General features: G+C 38.5%; 1 protein-coding gene across 49 annotated transcripts in view; it reads left to right on the top strand.

The window, feature by feature from the left end:
- The first annotated feature begins 933 nt into the window (after positions 1 to 933).
- Positions 934 to 16109, top strand: part of MTMR3 (myotubularin related protein 3) — a 141853-nt gene continuing 126677 nt past the window's right edge. For 16 of the 49 annotated variants that reach the window (XM_070219781.1, XM_070219776.1, XM_070219771.1 and 13 more), the window contains exon 1: positions 934 to 1203. The gene's annotated coding sequence lies outside the window, so the exon portion shown is untranslated. The remainder of the gene's footprint in view (positions 1204 to 16109) is intronic. The other 33 variants (XM_070219779.1, XM_070219775.1, XM_070219757.1 and 30 more) reach the window with 7 other exon arrangements.

Below are 16109 nucleotides of genomic sequence, written 5' to 3'. Positions count from 1 at the left end.
GCCATGGAGTGGGCGGTGCAGCCTAGTGGGTGAGAGCATATTTTTTGTTGTTATTTGGGTTTGGGTTTGAATTTTGCTGTAGTGTGGCTTATTCTATGCTGCAGTTTCTTTATCTGTAAAATGGAGATAACAGTATCTACCTATTAAGGCAACTAAGATTCAATTAGATGAGTTATATATAAATATTAGCTATTAATCAAGGAATTTGCCCACTACTTGTTATGCGCAGTTCTAGGTGCTGGAGATAAAGCAATGAACAAAACAAACAAGATCCGTATCTTCAAATAGTTTTTACACGAGTATGGGATAGAAAGACAGTAAACATAAAAAATGGATAAATAATTGCAGAGTGCTGTGGAAGAAATACCACAAATGCAAGGATATTTTTCATTTGGCTAGTTAGCCATTTTCCAGAAAAGTCAAGAGTATAATGTTAAAATGCAACTCTGAGGAGGGGAATCGCTTAGGGCCTAAGGTAATTCAGTCCTGGTTTGTAGAATTCTTCTGCGGGCTATTGTGGACGGGTTACAATTTTTGCTTGTTTGAAAACTCACTTCTTCCAGCTGAGCTTTAGTTGAAGCAGTTTGAAATTGTATTCCGGGTAGAACCTTGAGCACAGGATACTTACATGCCTTACATTAAATTAGTTTTATCCTTACCATGACTACAGGTGAAAGATACTATTATTGTTCTATTTTACTGGTTAAGTAGAGTGAGGCGTTGTCTCGCCCAGGGTATGGAGCTTGGAGAAGATGCCTCCCCAAATCTGTAGGACCACCTTTGGTTTTTTCGCTGATCTCCTACCAGTTTCTCCCTCCTTCTCCAGCTGCGCTTGGTCGCCAGCCTCTCCCGCGCCGCTGGCATTCAGCTGGTCTGCAGCCCCGCCCACCTCCTGGGGCGTGGCCACGGGCCCGGGCCCCGCCCCCCCGCGCCGGCCCTCCCTCTTTCCCCCAACCGCGGGCTGAGGGCCCGAGCGTGCGCGCGCACCTCCGCTCGCGGCTGGCTCGGCGTCGGCAGCGCGCTCTGTGTGGCTGCTGCCGCCATGTTGTTGTGGTTGTGAGAAGGCGGCGGCAGCGGCGGAGGAGCAGCCGGACCAGACGCTCCAGCGGTCCAGGCGCTGCCCCCCGCCGGCCCTGGCTGGGAGCCTCGTGGGGTGGCGGAGGAGGCCGTGCCGTGGCGGGCCTGGCCATGTCCTGCCGCCCGGTAAGAAGCCCCCCCCCCCTCCTCCGGGGGTGAGGAGGAGCTGGAGGAGGGGCCGGCTTCGGCCCCGGCGCGGCGGCTGTCACCCTCTGAGGGGGCGGCGGCCTGCGGGGGCCTGGGGACGGCGTGCGTGGCCCGGGGAGGGCTGTCCTGGGCGCGGCCGCCGCCGCCAGGGGGAGGCGCGGGGAGTGGGAGCGCAGCGGCGCGGGAGAGGCGGGGTCCCGGCCCGGGCGGCCTTCCCGGACCTGGCGGGGACGGGCCCATGGGGTTAGGGTTGTGAGGCGATTCCCTCGGGGCGTCCGGGAAATGCCCTCGGACCCCCGGGAGGTGAGTGTGCCCCCTCGCCCCCAACCGGCTCTGGGAGACCACCCTGCCGGGAGGCGGGAGGTCGGGGGCCGGCCGAGCCCCCGGGGCGAGCCGTGCGGGCCCAGGACTTGTGGGAAGGAGGAGTGGCCGCCTGCCTGGGCAGCAGGGTATCCTCCTGACCTGGTAGTACTTGGTGGAAGGATAGTTGGGAGGCGGCTGAGGGAGCTCTGGGAACACTGGTCACACAGCCCCGCAAGAGAGTCCACTGTTGTTTCTTAGGTGGAAGTCGTGCTGCTTGATGGATTGCATTGTGCAATGCATGATGGACCCCTAAGAGAATGTTGGTTGTACTTTGAGTTGGAGTACTGACCTCCAAATGATAGGGTAGATTTTAGGGCCACTTGAATAAACTCCTCTGGGGTCTGATAATCTCACATGTGAGTTTTGCACATGGGCTGCTGTTTGGTATTGGTGTTCAGGTGTCTCTCCAGACCTAGGCCTAAATTCTTGATTGTTTTAGTATGTTGACATCCCCCTTGTTATCTGACAGTATCTCTTTTTCTTTACAACGAAAAAAAAGTGCTCGTATTCTTCTAATTGAGGTTCAGCCTAGTTTCTCATGATGTGGATGGTGACACTATCAGAGGCTTGGGTTGAATTACAAGAGATGATTTCTTATGTAGAATGTTTGTGATTTGTACATGGAGAGGTGACGGGGACCGTCTCCCTTCATGCTCAAGGCTGTAGTTTTTGCTCAGAGACCAAGTAAGGTGTGTTGGTGGCATGTAGAGTCGTCCCTTCTAGGGCCTGTGACTTGGGTCGGTAGAGGAGCTTGCAGAATGACACTGTTTTTGGTAAACCCAGTACAATATGTGATAAACTAAATTTGAAGGGTTCTAGAATTTTAGATTGGCTGCCTATGAAGGCCTCCTTCAGCTCTAATTACCTCCCTTGTTTTCAGGAGACCCAGAGCAGTTCAAGTGACTAGCACAATGGCGCAGCCCCACTTGTAGTTAGTTAATGGCAAGCCATAGAAGAACCCACGTTTCTCAGCTTGTAAGCCGGGTTCTTTAGTTCACTGGTTACCTAGTTAAATACCTGTCATCACAAGTAGTATGGACTGCCTGAAATGGTGATTCCTGGACCTCACACCCAACCTGGTGAATGAAAATCTCTGAGAGTGGGACCTGGGAAGCCATCCTTACAAATATCTCTGAATGATCTGGTCAGCTAGGTTTGTGAACTTATGCTTTAGGTTACCTTTGGTGTTCCAAAAGATTCCCATTAATGATGACTCCTGAGAGTGCTTTTAGTTGTTTATAGACTTTTTTTTTTTGAGGAAGATTAGCCCTGAGCTAACTGCTGCCAATCCTCCTCTTTTCGCTGAGGAAGACTGACCCTGAGCTAACATCCATGCCTATCTTCCTCTACTTTATATGTGGGATGCCTACCACAGCATGGCTTTTGCCAAGCGGTGCCATGTTCGCACCTGGGATCTGAACTGGCAAACCCTGGGCCGCTGAGAAGCGGAATGTGCGAACTTAACCACTGCGCCACTGGGCTGGCCCCAATTGTTTATAGATCTTTAAGATTCTGAGAGGTAGGGAAGAAGGGGAAGCCTGAGAAACTTAAAATTGAGCATCTCTTAAAATATAATGGATTTATGTAGGAGAAACTGATTTGTTGCCAAAGTTATTTGTGCAGGTCTTCAGGAACACATTCAATAAAATTAGATATTCCTTGACTGGAGATAGATCTAGAGATATATGGAAGAATCCAGAGGAAAGAGACAGAGAGGCCCTCGAGGCAGTAAGTTGTCTTCTAGCTGACAGAGGGGTCCACCAGAGGTGCTTTCCAACATCCCGACATCATGGTTGCTCCTAAATCATCTGACTCAGGTTTCTAGTAAAGTGAGGGTAGGGTGGGTGAGTTAGCAGTCATTTGAGACACAGGCTGTCAACCAGGAAGGTTTACTATGGATTGTGAAAAGTCCTTGAAATTTGCCCCAGGTCATGAGGAGTGGTAAAGTCAGTTTTTAAATCTGTTGTAGTTCTGGTTAACACCTTCTGTGGTGAAGTGTAATTCTGAGTTACTGGAGGAGTATTCATATTGGAGAGAGGGTGTGGCAAGGTTTGTTACGAGTTTGGAAGAGTTGGCAGAAAATGTTATTGTAGTTGTGTAGGGTAGTCAAGGAGTTTGGTAAATATCCTGTCAAATTGTAGAGTAGTAATTTGTCTATTTTGTTTCTTGGTGTCCAGTACCTAGCATAGTTCTCAGCATACATTATACCCTCAGATATTTGTTGAGTAATGAATAGTATTGAGATGGGAAAAAGAACAGTTACGTTGGTTGATAACATTAGTTATTAAAAGCTACTTTATATCTTACATTGGATCAAAAAGCTGGTTTTTAGCCCACATGGTTGGAAACTTTGAGATTCTTTTAAGAGATTCTCTTTTCTAAAAACTGTCATTGTATCCCTCTCCCCTAGTTTTTGGTCTTAAATGTGTCTTAATTTTTTTAGGTTTTAGTGACTTTCTCTTACGAACACATTCTATTATGTGTAGAGGCATTTAGAATAATGGGAAGCTGGAGATTGGCAGAGATTCTCTGTCATTAATTGACTGTGTGACTGCTGTTGGGAATGTCACTTCTCTGGGCCTTAAGTTTTCTCATCTATACAGTTAAAGGCCTGTACTTGTTGATCTCTAGCACTGTCTCCAGCGTGATTGTACAAATCTTTAAAATAATTTTTAATTGTTATTTGATGTTCATCTCATACAGGGAGGTGAACCTTTTAAGAAAAAAAAAGAAAAAAGAACATTCTGTCTTGGGTTCTACTTTTAGCTTGTGAGTTTTAGACATTGTCCAAAAGTGCTCTGGAAATTGAGTGCATGTTGCAAGTATTATGCAGAAACAACATGCTTGTGCTGTCGTAACTCACTTAGTGTTGAAATCAAAATGGATTTCACATAGGGAACTTCATAATTTAGTGTGAAGCCACAAGATTAAGAATGGTTTGGGGGGAGTTTGTGCAATTTGTGTGGCCACTTGTTTCTTACAAGACCACCCAATTCTCTAATTTTCTATGGTGAATTTATATGTAATTTTGTAATCAGTTAAATGTTGACTTAAGTCAAAATAAGAGATCAAATCCATGTTGGATTGAATTAGGATTCCCAATGATTTTAGAGGCTACCAAAATTGTTAACATTCGTTGTTATTTTTAATCTTAATTTTATGATACCAGTATTAGTATCATGCTTTCATCTTCACTTTTGTATCTAGAAACTTAACATACCTTTAAAGTTCATATTTGTATTAGATGTTCAAAATAAAAAAATTGTTCTAGTATGAGAGTGGGTAGACTAGTAAGTCCTGGGTTCAAGCCTGGGTTGTGCTCCTCGTTAGCTGTGTTGTTTCTGGCAAGCCACATACTTCTCTGAGCTCCAATTCCCTCATTAGTAAAAGGAAGAAGAGTAACTTCTCTCTTACAGTCTGTCAGGAAGAATCAAATGAAATAGTGTATGTGAAAAGCAATCTAAAAATGTAAAAGAATGATAATAGAATCTTATTGTATTAGTATCCAATTTTATTTTCTTGGAAGAGTTGCTTGTGGAGCAGTGGTAAACTTGGTATGTGTAGTCAAGTCTGGAACTTACTAATGTCTCTGATATGGCAATAGAAAAGATTTTTGCTTCTGTATTGTGCTTGGAGAAACCTTTCAGCACTTGCATCCTGTCCGCCAGTAGGAATAGTCACAGTGTTGCGGGAACTTCTGGGGGATCTGGGATATCTCACATTTGTGCCAAGGTTTGCCCTTGGAATAGGCTTGCTAGATTTCTCTCATTTTGTTTTGTTGGAATGGTGATGGAAGGTGGTAGGGTCAAGGAGTTTAGTATGTTCTGTGTAAAGTTTTAAGGCTATGTTTTCTAAATGGCAGGTGGCAACGTCATAGGCTAATGAAATCAAGGTAGTGATTTAAAAAACATTAAAAAAAGAAATAGAAAATATCAGCATATTGCAAAAGGTAAAAGTATTGATTTGAGGAACTTTTAAAAAATTTTTTATGTATGTGTACTGGATTGGAAGGTAAAATGTATTTTTACTTGAGTTGTGGTAAAACTTTGAAGCACTTGCTTTAGGGACATGTTACCTGGGCTTTGCAGTTAGGATGACTGTCTATAAGATAGTAAGGCGTAAAGCAAATGAAGAACTACAAGGAAATTGTGAAACTGGGTTAAATTAAGGCTATTCTGTTAAGGGTGGAAAACCTCCTAGTTCTGTTATAAATTGTGGGTTTATAGAACAAGGTTAAGACATAAACTTATGCTAATATTCTTAAGCACTCTCTTCCCTTAAATGGACTGCTTGGTAGCTACAGAGGTCTTGTCTTGGTGCTGACTACTACAAAGCATCATCTTGGAGATGTCCAGGCCTGGATCTGTTATGTGCCTATTTGTGTCTTCGCACAATATTTAGAATAATTTTGTTATGAGAGATAGTAGTAAGCTTTCCTGATTTCATTTCTTTGAGTTCTAAATTTAATTCCTTTAGTAGCTGATGCTTTTGTAATTTACTCGTAGAAGAGAAATATAAATTCATTTAGTTCTCTGAATTATTCATAGATTGATAATCTGGCAGTGTGTAAGGAATTATAATTATATTGATAAATCCTAACATATTTAAGAAGAATTGGTATAAAGACAAGATGACTAACTTGAAATAGGGTAGTTCTTATTTTTTTGTTCCATGTAAGATAAAACTAATCTGTAATTGTTAAGTATTTAGATTGATTCCACAAACCACAGGGGGCAAAGTAGAGTGTTTATAAAGAGTTTTTGGAAGTGCTACAGGGCAATAATAAGGAGTTTTAACTTAATCTCATTTTTAATTTCAAAATGAAATTATTTCTGATTGTGAAAGCTGCAGTACGTGTTCAGTATGGGGGAAAAAACCCTATAAAAACAAGAATTGAGATAACCCAGGAGAATAAATAAAACTAGAGATGACCCATAAGCCCATGTAGATGTAATGTTTGGTGTTTTTCTTTTTTTCTTATACGTTATTTACTGAAATACTTAAAAAAGAATGACTTCCCAAGTCAAATTGATCTTCCCTTAGTGAGTCTTTAGTGTTCTGTGATATGGATGTATCATAGTTTATAGCAGTTCTTTGTTAATGGACATTTTCAATTTTTCTCTTAAAAGAGTGCTGTGACGAACTTGTTTGGATTTTTTTGTTCATTTGTGCTGTTATTTTCTTAGACTAAATTCCTAAAAGTGGGCTTATCTGGTAAAAGGCGATGTGTATTTTAAATTTGAATATACTCAAGGTGCCCTATAGATGGGATGTCTGTCTTAAAAGTCCCACCAGCAGTATATTAGTGTCTAGTTCCACATGTTCTTGCTAGTGATTTATTATTTTTTAGCTTGTTGTGGGATTTTAAAATAGTTTGGAAATAGTTTTCCTTTTATTTTTTTCAGCATCAGGTCTTAGCGTCTACAGCTGAAGTCTGTGGAAGGGGCAGATAAAAATGAAAGTGCAGTGACAGGGAGTACTTTATACTTTAGACAATGGTCTTAAACTTTTTGATTGCTTATCCCAACAGTAAAAAAAAAATTTGAGCATTAATCCTCAGCCCTTAAGTATTTACTTAGTTTACAAACAATTAGTATAGTAACTGGTTATTGTGTACCTTACAAATATAAACCAAAAAAACCCAAGAAACAAAAAAACCCAGAACTAACAAGGATGAGAACTAAATATCTTTCTCCTTTACCCCTTTACAAGTGGAGTATTTGAGGTGCTTCTTGAGGTGTTCTGTACTCTGCTTTGGATATCACTGCTTTAGATTCTTAAGATTTAATATTGGCCTTTTATAGATGATTGTTTTGGGGGCATTTCTAATAGTTCTGCACATGGTCCAGCCTAGTTGGAGTATGATAGTCTTTAAAGTGTCCCATGCTGTTGAGAGAAATATCTGCAATAAGGGCCGACATATAAACCTTGCTCATAAAGCATCAGTTTGATACCTTTTTTCATTATTTAGGTGGCTGAATTTGAAAAGGGCAAATCCATACGATAGGAAACAGTCTAATTAATTAGCCTATTTCTCTTAGATATGAAGAACTGATATTGTGTGGAGTATATTTTAAAAAGTCTATGCTTTATGGAAAGCAGTTTGTTTGTAACATATCCCTGTTTTCTAAGAGCTTAGGTCTTAAAGACTGAGTGAGGGATGAATAATTGCTACTTGCTTTTCTTTGCTTGCAAAGTACCACAATTAACCTGTCACTCAGTAACTCCATTTGGAAGAGCCTGAGCCTGTAACTTTAAAAAAATGCTTTCTTGGGCTGAAACTTTCCATGATGAATCTTAGATTAAAAGGTAACTTTTTCCCTAAGTTTGAATAAGTTGCTTTTGATTGCTCCTCCCCCATAAATTATGAAGTCAGGAAATGATGCTTTTTGCATTAGAAAAATGAGTCTTCCTTTCTCCTCCCATCATGGGGAACTTAATTTCAGTTATTTCTTATGGGTCTTTGTCAGAGAAAGATAATTTTGAAGTTTTAGAGATAGTGGAAAGAGAAACTCAAGTGATTCTTTTTTGCCAGTTAAAAGAAGAGATAATTTATATTGAAGATGATTGCTATATACAGTGCTCTGGAAAAAAGCCCAGGTATCCTTGTTTATCTTAGTGCTTTCACGTACATCTTCTTAGATCCTCATAAGGATTTGAGAGCATCATTTAATCAGGGGTGTGAGGACTCCTGTGAGGCCACATGCCTTGTGATTGATGTCATATTTAAAGAGGTAGACTGTAAGCTGTGTAGAAGTACGTATTCATGGCTGTTCTCCCTCACTCCCCAGCACTTAATATAATTCCTGGTACTCTATCAATATTTATGGACTAACTGTTTAAACTTGTACATATTTATTTACACATGTACGTAAGTTGTAGCATTGTAAAACCAACACTTACCGTTTTCTGTAGATTGTTCCTTCATCTGATGTGCACAGAAAATGTTTTTGTGGGAGAGACCATTAATTTTACATCAGCCTTTCAGATATCCTTTTACCTCCTCTTAAGGATATCTTCTTGGTGACCAAAAAATTAATCTTTATGTAATTCCTTTTACTGTGTGTGACCCTCCTACTGGCAAGACTATGGTGTATATGTATATTACTTATTTTTATAGTAGGCTGCTATTTATAAAGGAAACATACTCATTCGTTAGTCTTTGGGTATATGATAGTTCTTGAAACATGGACTCCATGGTTTGCCATGGGATGAATGAAAAGGAGGAAGTGTGATTTCTCTCACTTGTGTTATTCTCTCCAGTTCCCTGTACACATGGTTTTGGCTTACTCTGAAAGCACTGAAGAAAATTCATCTTCTATAGAACTAGTATGTTATTTCCTCTTTGTTCTGCTGTACATAAAATCCTCTTTAGTAAGTGAACTAATACACCTTTAACATAAGAGAGATCCTGGAAAGACAGGAATGGAAATATTAATAGTGATTTATTTCTGGCTGGTGGGATAGTGGACTATTTTTTGCTTCATACTCTTCTGTAGTTTCCCAGTTTCCTATAATGAGCATATGTTATAATTAGGGAAAACTGCTATTTTAAAGTGTGTTTTAACGTCTTTAGTTTTCATTGGCTGTCTTCTGAAGGTTTTAGTCATAGTCCCCAGTGGGAAAGGGGATAGTTAACTGGTTCCAGTTCCTAAGCAGAGTGGCAACTGTAGGAAATGGTATGGAGGAATGAGGCAGGCAAGCTGGAACTTTCTCATTATAAACCCCACTGTGACTGAGACAGTCTGGGCTTTGATCAAAGTAGACACAAGAGGACCTTCATCTAATCTTTTCCTTCCTAATGAGCTGATTGAGAACTATGAATGAGGCCTTAAAAAGAAAAATTGGATTCTGTGAACTCAAACACAGGACTCAACCTGAATTCCCATTTCTCCTGCTGACTTGCTGTGTGAACTTGAGCAAGTTCTGAGCTGTGTGTGTGTGTTTTAAATATCAAGTGGGGTTATAGCAACTCAGATGTGATGTGGATTTTGTACACGTAATTTGAACTGGAAGGTATTTAGACAGACAACTTTTATTATGACCGTATAGTGTCATTGGAGTTTTGGTGTTAGTATACTGCTGGGAGTTGAGCCACTATAAGTTTGTATACTCATCTAGTGATAGTTTAGGGAGATCTGTGTAATATATCCTTTACAGTTTAAGTGTTTTGATAGAGCCTGTCAGTTTTTGCTGTTAGTTTACTGCACATTATAGTTTCTTAAATGCTTGTGTAAATAGATGATATATCATTCAGAATCTTAGATTTCTAGGGTAAGACATTTGTAATTATCTACCCTTACTTTATTCTTTTAAAGAATAAAGTTAAAGTTAAAGAGCAATCAAGGTAGTAACAGTGGGTACTAGTATAAGTTTATGGGTTTTTTTTTTAGTTAGAAATTTTATAGTAAAGAATGACAGGCTTGTCAGAAAAAAATACCCTATAGAAGTCTACAAAGCCCATCTTCCTCTGTTCCCAAATTCCACAACTCTGGCTTTCTTTTTTTAAAAATAAAATTTATATATTTCAAAAATTTAGAAATATGTGGGGAATATTTAACAAACGTCATGTACCTAATTTAATAGATGTTGATTTAGATTTAACAGATGTTGACATCTTGTCAGATTTGCCTCAAAGGTGTATTTATATTTATTTTTAAAAATTAAAATATTATACAGTTGGAGTCCTTTTTGCACTCCTCTTAGATCCTGTTTCCATTATCCAGAAGTTATTTATCTTTCTTAGCCCATGCTCTTATATTCTTGCAAATGTCTGCATGCATTTAACATGTAGTATTACTGTTTCAAATATATATGGTACCTTAGTATACATATTCTGCAATTTGAAAAGCTTGAAATTTATCTATGTTGATGTATGTATGTTTACTTCATTTAATACCTATATAGTATTCAGTTGTGTGAATAGAACACAATTTTAGTCCCCTATTGATAGTTGTTTTTGATCAATATATAGATTTAAAAGTTTACCACTAATAGGGTCAACCTATACATGCTGATCTACAATTTGCTTTTTTCTCCCAGTGATACTAGTGTATTACGGACGTTTTACCCTATCACAGAATGTCGATTTACCTCATTTTTAAGGACTGTGTAGTTTTATTTATCAAGTCCCTTACTGATGGACATCTAGGGATTTTTTTTTTTGGCATTTTTTTCCATATCACAAAAAGTGCTGTTACTGATGGATATTCTTGCACTTTATACTTTTGAAGAACTGTGAGATTATTTTTACAGAAAGAATTCTGCAGAATAAATTCTTGGAGAATAGAATTATATACATAAGTATTGATGCTTTTATATTACAACTAAACCAGTATGTATATTTGTAACTTTCTTGTTTCTGGTATGTTCGCTTAGCTCTGTTCAAAATGGGTGCTACATAAGAGGTGCTGAGATGGATAGCTTCATAATATAAAGCAACTAACACATTAAAATTGCGCAGTAGAGACTAGGAGGAGTCCCAGCTTTTGATAGATAAGACACACAAAGCTGTGTTTGGGGAATAGTTTTAGTTTTGCTAGCACAGAATAGAAGATAGGTGATTCAAAGAAAAGTTTGTAAAGTTTGTTTGCTGCAAAATGTTGAAATCAAATCATTAAAGTGTTTGAATTTTCTTTTACTCTCTGTACTAAGACTTTTTAGGCTTTTGAAGTCAAAGGCAATTTTGGGGATGATGTATCTGGTAGCAGTGTGCATAACTGGGAGCAGGCAAAGATTGGAAAGCAGAGAATAATCTGTACTGTACTCAGAATTAGGTAATAAAAACCTGAATTAAGGTGGTAGTTCAAGTGGCTAGATTAAGGTAAAAGATTGTTAGTTGACACCCTAAAGGAAATATACAAACTAATTAAATGGGAGGTAAGCAGCAATGGTTCAAAGTTGATGAGTTTTGGGCCTCAGAAAATAGTGATAACTACAGAAATGTGGAATTGGGAGGAGGAACTGGTTTTGGAAAATGACTAAAATGAAACCCTTCACACATTTAACATTGGGACCAGAGGATTTGCAAGTAAAAATGTCCTGCAGGAGCTTGGAGATAGAGAATTTGAGGTAGGAAGAAAGATATGCCTCATCTGGATGAGATCTTGAACCTAGAAGAGCTGAAGATTGAGGATTACATTTAGGGAGGTGGGAAAAGAAGATAGAATTAAAAAACTCTTAAAATTAGGTAATGAGGCAATGAGGCATAGTGGAGGCCAAGGAGAAGAGAAGATTTCAAAAAGAGTGGTAATTAAGTTTGAGTGAGATGAAGGGAAATGAGGGCTATGGAACTAATCGGATTTGGTGATCTGTACTAGATGTTGGTCATAATTTTCTTATATTAATTTTAGCATAGTAAGGGACTGGGAGTGAGTTGGCGATGAGACAGCATATACAGAGCCAGTGCTGTTCAGTACAACTTCCTCTGATGATTCCTTCTGACATTTGATATCTGTGCTGTCTAGTACATATTGTGCACTTGAAATTTGACTAGTTTGGCCAAGTAACTGAATTTTAAAATTTTATTTAATTTTAATTGAATTTGAATAACCACACGTGGCTGGCTAGTGGCTACCATGTTGGACAGCACAGATTATAGACTCTTAAAATGAAACAGTAATGTAGATGAGCAGTAGGAGGAAATCTCAGGATAAAATAGAAGCATTTAGTTATTTAAAAATTTTGTTGCAGCACCCTCAAAATGGTGTTGGAATTATATATTCTAGTGCAAACCACATTTTTACATTTTTTTTTGTGTTCGATGTTGGCTATAATTAATTGACAATGCTTTTCTACATATAAGAGCAAAATTAAAGAATGTAATTTAAGAGAATTATGGTCTGAAATTTGTTTATGACTTCCCTACCGTTTTTTTCTTCTGTCCTGCCTTTTTAAAAAAAATTATAGTTCAGTTTTTGTTGATGAAAGAATAATATATTTATTGACACATTTTGAGTCTCTGTTTTCTCCAACTAAAACTAACTGAAAATTTCTGTCTTAGAAATCTCATTGGGGACAGAGGGAATAACAGCTATACTTGACTTTAAATAGATCAATGTCTTAGATATTTTGTTGCTTGAGAAATGATTTGCTTTGAGAATGTTTATGGTTCAAAATTGGGTATTTGATAGTATTGAGAGAACCTTTCTTACTATTTGGCTTACCTAAATACATTTTGTTTGCAGGAAGAAAAATTAAAGTGCATATGAAAGAACCCATTCATAAGACAACATACTTTGTGATTCCATTTCTATATAGTTTAAAAAACAGACAAAACTAGTAGATGGTAATGGAAGTCAGACTAATGGTTATCGTTGGCAGTGAGCACAAGGGAGACTAGGGGTGCTGGTAATGTTCTACATCTTGGTCTGGGTAGTGATTTCATGATTGTCTTCAGTTTATGAGAATCATTGAGTTGTATACTTATGATACGTGCGCTTTTTTGTATGTATATTGTACCTCAGTTTTAAAACTTTTACCCCTTCTCAAAATTCTAATGAACATAATCAGCTGAATTTGTCTCCCTTTTGTTCATACGTGAATACGCTTAATGATGAAAGATATTTTACCCTTTTAAATTATGATATAAAACATACAGAAGACTGCATAAAACAAATGTATAGCTTAATGAATTTTTAAAATGAATAAATTGGAGGTTTTTTAGGGTTATGTCATACCTGTGTCTAACAGAAGGGAAGGAGTTCCTGGAGGGCTAAAATTTTTGGAGAGAAAAAAGTTTTGAGGATTCTCAGAACACCAGATCCTTGTCTTGGCTCTACCTTCACCTACTATCTCTGTGGGCAAGTCATTTAACTTACTTGGGCCTCAGATTTTTCTATACAACAGGGATAATAATACTTAACCTCCTTTGCAAGGTAACTTGGTGCAATTCGGGTAAAATTATAGGAACATAGAATACTATATGCCTTTAGGCCACTGAATTTGTCTTTTACCCTACAGAGCAGAATTGTGGTCTATAACTTCAAATGGTTTGTTCAAGGACACATAGCTGATGATTATTAATATCATTCATTTATATTAGCTTACAACTTTCTGAAGCTTATTTAAGTATGCCAGGCACTATTCTAAGTGATTTACATGTCTTAACTCATTTAATTGAATAGGATTATTCCCAGAGGTGAGTTTATTGTAAAAATTTTACTGATGAGGAAATTGAGGCAAAATGAGATTAAATAACTTGCTCTGGTAGTTGAGTCCTTGAATCTGAGCTCTGAACCATTTTGCTCTACTGCCTGCTTAGGTGAAAGCGCTTAAAGATTTTAGGCTGGGGTGGGCCTGGTGGTGCAGCGGTTAAGTGCGCACGTTCCACTTTGGCAGCCCGGCGTTCGCCGGTTCAGATCCTGGGTGCGGACATGGCACCACTTGGCAAGCCATGCTGTGGTAGGCGTCCCACGTATAAAGTAGAGGAAGATGGGCACGGATGTTAGCTCAGGGCCAGTCTTCCTCAGCAAAAAGAGAAGGATTGACAGCAGTTAGCTCAGGGCTAATCTTCCTCAAAAAAAAAAAAAGATTTTAGGCAAATATTACGATCTTCTAATAATCTCTTGGAGGTTTTTGAAGTAAAATTTAGTTTTTTGAACCCAAATTAGGAGAGGAACCTCATTTGTTGTGACTGTTGTGATTCTGGAAGAGATTGATGTTAATATTTATTGCTTGGGTTTTATCCCCTTCTTGACAAAGCTCATTTTCTTCTTCTTTTTTTTTTTTTTTAAAAGATTTTTTATTTTTTCGCTTTTTCTGCCTGAAGCCCCCCGGTACATAGTTGTGTATTTTTAGTTGTGAGTCCTTCGAGTTGTGGCATGTAGGATGCCGCCCCATCATGGCTTGATGAGCAGTATCGTGTTGGTGCCCAGGATTCCAACCGGTGAAACCCCAAGCCGCTGAAGTGGAGCGTGCGAATTTAACCACTTGGCCACGGGGTCGGCCCTTCATTTCTTTTAAAACTACTAGGATGTAAACACTAAGTAGTTTTCTTTTAAAAATATGCTTTTTAATCATAAGGAAAAGTATGGCTACTTTACAAATAGTGTTTAGATTTCTAAGCAAAACGTTGGTGGAAGGGAGTTTTCAAATTTGGTCTCAGATTTAATAAGGTTTAGTGTTCCTGCTTTGGTTGTTTGAGCAGCATCTGGTCCTTGTTTTCAGAGCAATAATTAAGATTCTGTCACATTGGTGGTTTAAAAAACTTTTTAAACTAAGGTATAATTTACATACAGTAAAGCTCACCCTTTTTGAGTGCAGTTCTGCAAGTTTTGGAAACACATATGATCACTGCTATTGATCAAGGTACAGGATAGTTCTATCACCTCAAAAAATTTCTTCCTGGCCCTTTGTAGTCATCCTCTTCCCCCACTCCCAGTCTGGCAACTACTGATCTGTTTTGTCACTATTGTTTTGTCTTTTTCACAATTCTGTATAAATGCAATCATGCAGTATGTAGCCTTTTGAGACTGGCTTTTTTTATTTAGTATAATGCACTTTGAGACATCCATATTTTGTGTATCAGTAATTATTTTCTATTGCTGAGTAGTAATAAAACTTGCTTTAGTAAAAGAAATACAACTTTCTTTTGTTCCTCTAAATAGCAGAATAGTTATGTAATTGATTATGAAGAGTCTGTAAATAAAACATGTTTACCTCTACAGAGTTCCTTCTTCCTTTTCTCCCCTCCCCCAAAATGACTGGCACTATTAGTGTTGGTAGCCAGAGTTTCATGTGAACAAGATATAAAACTTATGTTTTGTGGTTTATGGTTGATTAGCTACTTGAATTAAATTATCCTCTTTGTTCCTAGGTAGTGAACTTTTTCTAACAATATGGGGCCAAGAGAAAGAGATGGGACCTTTTTACCTTGGAAAAGAGATTGCAGGCAATTTTTGCAAGTTAATGTTTTGCGTTCCAATTCTGACCCTGCAGAGGACTTCAGAGACTATGGGTAGTTTGACATTTTCAAGAATAGTATGTGTGCTTGTGTTTCTTTTGCTTAGTCTAGAATCTTAGCTTAAGCCTTTCAGATTTAAATGTATCCTATGATTGAGGTGCGTAGTGTACAGAGCTTCTTTCAGCATGTGTATTTCTTCTGAGTTAAAATATTCAGAAAACTCAATATTGTGTTTATAACTAAGAGATTACACTTCACATATGTTGATTTGGTAAGTGTATGTCTCATTTGTAGGCTATCGTCTTCTGGCTGTTTTACATGGAAATACCTGGAGATGCCCAATCTTGACAGTAATGGGAATTGCAAATTAACAGTTCATCTCTTGTATATGGTTGATTGATCTGGACAAGACTTAGGCACTTTACTTTTCCTGAGACTACAATGATGGTAATCCAAGTTTAGAATTCCAGGATAGGGTTGCCAAAATTAAAACCATGGGAATATGGAGGTAGCAACTATGGGACCAGTATTACAAATAAAATTTTTATTAGCTGTGTTAGTTGCACACTTAACTTTCCCTGCTACTGTGTAAAGTAGACAAGGCAGGCCATATTATTAC

Source organism: Equus caballus, chromosome 8 (assembly GCF_041296265.1).
Source record: "Equus caballus isolate H_3958 breed thoroughbred chromosome 8, TB-T2T, whole genome shotgun sequence".
Taxonomy (NCBI): Eukaryota; Metazoa; Chordata; class Mammalia; order Perissodactyla; family Equidae; genus Equus; species Equus caballus.
Note: the sequence above shows the minus strand (reverse complement) of the source record. Positions and strands in the feature narration are given on the sequence as shown.